Raw genomic sequence first — 3,900 nt, 5'->3', positions numbered from 1 at the left:
GAGCTGTGCTAGCCTGTATCTTACTGTTTGCAGAAACAAGTCTCTGTGATATTGCTTACCAAGGCCTGCTCATGCTGGCTTCTTCCTTCTGGGCAAACCCTCCCTTGCTCATATTATTGATTAATTTCATTGCCATGGAGCAGAGCTGCCAGCTGAGGCTGGGTCCCAATGCACTAGTCCCTGTACAGTGCACACAAGAGCTAGACACTTTGCCATGTGTAGGCAAAGGTGAGGAACAGATGAAATGAGATGCAACCACAATTGTCATTGCACGGGTCATGAATTTCACATTAGCACCACAAACATATTTTTCTTTTGCTTCCTTATTTAAACCACCCATGTGGAAACACACTGAGAAGGGGGTTGCTCGATGTGAAGTCAGGGACAGAAAGGTTGGAGGTGCCAAGGATACTGTGTCGGAGGGTATGGCCTCTTCCCCAGGGAGCAGATGCTGAGTATGAGCAGCAGCCATGCTTCCCATAGCTCTCCGACTCAGCAGCCCCTCCTTGACAATTCCTCCTTGTGGTTTTCTCCCCTCAAAGCCTAGCAAGTGATGAGAAAGCAAACAGCTCATGGGTGCCAGTGTTCCTAGATGCTATCTCCTCCATCTACTTCTGAACCAGACGGAGAGCAGGGACCAAGCTCTGCCTTATCCTTTGGACCTGAACAAGGCTTGTGCAGACTTCTCTATCCATCCTACCTACCTCTCCCATCAGAACAGGATTATTCTCTGCATTTATTTTATCTTGCTTAAAATTCACACCACATGGACCACTACTGCCAGTGTCAGTCCCATACCTGGATATCCACTGCAAGGAGCTGGTGGGAGCACCGATGCTGGTGGGAGATAGATTGCCTGCAGGCTGGGGGCCCCACAGCCTGGCACCCCTGTAGTGGCTGAGCACAGGATGTCCAATGTGCTGGATGCCTTGCAGGAGCAGCTCCACTGTTCCTGTCAGGGGCCTTGGACATATGTGGAAAAGGGCTGCAGGCAAGAAAGAAGCACATCTTCCTTCTGCCCCCTCCTGTGGCATTTTTGGAGAGCAGGAGCAGCACACATGCTCTCTAAACACCCTACAAGCAAAAAATGCAGTTAATTGTGGTGGAGAAGAGACACAGAGTCTCCCAGTGTTGAGTTGCCCTGTGGGGCTGGTAGCTGCTGCCCTCCCAGCCTGCCCCACTGTGCACGGGAATGCTTAGGGCAGCACACCCAGGGCCACAATGCTCCTAAGAAATTTCTTTCACCATCTCTTAGTTTTGTAAGGAAAAATGCATTCCCCTTGTCTCTGGAAGAAAAAACATAGCAGACATTTTCCACTCAAGCCTCTGGAGGATATGTATGCGTATGATACCAGAACTAACTGTAAAGTGATTAAAAAAGCAGCACTTTTCTGTCTTTTTTTGCAGCGTCCTTTTGTTCTGCCAAAAGAGAAGCATCTTCCTCTGCTAAGATTTTAAAATAATAGCTCATTCCTTTTTTCCCCCCTTTTGCAATATTGTTTTTCCGTTTGGTTTCCCCCCATCATTCACATTTTAGTTTTCATTTATCTCTGAGGAACATTTACATCTAGGTGCTGTAACCCTGGAGAGAGCCTTCCTCAGGACAGCTCTGAGTGTTGCTGCTCTACTAGAAAGACCTCTCTTACATGGAGCTGATAACCCAGCCTTCATCTCCACTGGCAGCCTGCTGGGAAAATTAATCCTTTATACCCAGGGTTCTTGTAATTTAATTATTTTTGTATTGTTCAAGTGCTTTCTCTGCAAGCTGACTTCCTGTAAACATGCGCTATACCGCTGTGGTAATGAACAAATGGCTTAATCATGCATCTGACAGTTTCTTCTTCTGTGAAACACATTTTCTGCACCTAAATTGTCAGACAGGCCACTTACTGACACCAGAATTTTGATATCTAATCTCTTCTGACAACCTAAACCAGAGCTAAGCATTGTTCACTGGGAGGTGAACTGGAGAACAATGGCACTTGCCAGCTCCCATTCCCATCTTTGTGTGCCACACACACTTCAGCCTTTGCCTGGCTTTATTACATGCTTCAGATGAGAGGTCACTCAAGGCAATAGAAAACAGGCTCCAGGCAACATAGGACATCTGTAGCTATTGTTTTAAAGTGCATGTTTTACATAATATATTTACAAAAAAAGGCAAAAGACCCCAAGTTTGTCCCCTGAGTAGCTGTCTTTAGCAGAAGCACTCATCTGGCAGCTGCACTCCTGCTCCCATTAGATTCCTGGAACACAAAGCCTCTTATGCTTGGCCAGAAGCTCTGACTGTTACTGCAGAAATACCAAACTACAGTGTGCCCTGGAACCACAAATACAGAGGAGCTCTCTCTAGGTAGGTAGAGTGCTCTAACAGCTTGGGCTCAAGAATATCTGGTTTGTACTATTGATGGTGTCACTGACTGATGAACTTCAGCAAGTTACCATTCTTGAGGTTGTTTTCCTTTCTATTTCTTGTCTCAGGAGATGGTCTTGAAGGCTAGGATTTGTTTTCATAGTACTTGGCAAAACTGTCCCCAAACCCATCCCGTTGCATATTCTAGGGAGACAGAGTTATTCTAATATTGCAGAATATTGTAAAGACATGTAAGATATCCAAATGCACTGAAACGGATCTTAAGAAGATACCACTCAAATATTTCATCACAGAACAAGGCTAACACATGTCACCCATTGAACCTTAGGATCATTTTCTGACTGGAGAGGGATTGCCTGCTTCTATTGGATTCACTTGTCAAATTAACTAAATCCTTTTAAATGCAATTCACCACAGGGTCTCATTTAAACCTAAGCACAGTCCTTAAAGCCTCATATCCTTTCTTCTGCCACCTCTTGGATACACCTGAACTGGTCTAACTTCTCAGGGCACACTTTTCTAGAGAATTCTCCTCTCAAACCCAAAACTGTTGTCCCTGCATGAGTAACATGATGTAGGAAGCACAAACATCTACTACTTATTCAGAGCCAGGGCCTGCTGGTTCCTCATTAGTACCATACTCTCTGAGTAAATGCATTGATGGCCACTGAGCTGGTCAAGAATATGCCATTATTCACTGCAAACAGAGGTAGTAAGTTTGATCACTGTGGGAGCAAAATCAGCAGGCAGACATCAAGAAGTGCCTAATGCTAACACGTGGAAAAGTAAAGGAAGACATTCAGGTCTGGTTCTGGCTACCACAAGTTATAAATCCCTTTCCAATGAACTTGTCTTTAGAGATGTAAGTGCAAAATGTAAAAGAAAAAGACAGTTTTAAGAATTCATTAAATTATCTCCTTTGCATATCCAGGAAAGAATAGACTGAACTTAACTGACACAATGTTTGGAATATTCCCACCACCATGGCGTTCAGCTGGGTGCTGAGCCTCTCCCCTCAGCAGAGTCAGTGGAGACATTAGCTTCTCCAGGCAGTGATTCACAGCACTCAAGCTGGAAGCCTACAGTTCCACAAAGGAGGTAGGAATGCTAGAAAGTACACCCTAGTGAGCCCACATCCATCCATTAATGGCATATGCATTGCTTATGGCCAGGTGGGATACAGCTGGTTTTGGGCACTCTGACCTGCAGTGTCATTCCCAGAACCTCAGTTATCCTACTTGAGTACTTCTGTCAGCTCCAGCACCACAGGCACTTGCCAAGTTGCTTTCCAGTCTACTTGCCTACTTTTCCCAAATGACTCCCACCTCCTGGCAAGAGACCAGCTTGCAAATGATATGGAAATCTGCCTCTGCCAAAATAGTATCTCTGCTATTTGACCAGAAAATCTGTGTTTCAGATGTCTGCAGGAACAGAAAACCTGTCCTTTCACCAATTACAAACTTGAAAGGCGTTCAAGTAGAGGAAACCAAGAGAACGTTGTTCACAGTGGATTTCTAGAGATGTGG

Source organism: Melopsittacus undulatus, chromosome 3 (genome assembly GCF_012275295.1).
Source record: "Melopsittacus undulatus isolate bMelUnd1 chromosome 3, bMelUnd1.mat.Z, whole genome shotgun sequence".
Classification (NCBI taxonomy): Eukaryota; Metazoa; Chordata; class Aves; order Psittaciformes; family Psittaculidae; genus Melopsittacus; species Melopsittacus undulatus.
This window is presented reverse-complemented; position numbering follows the sequence as displayed.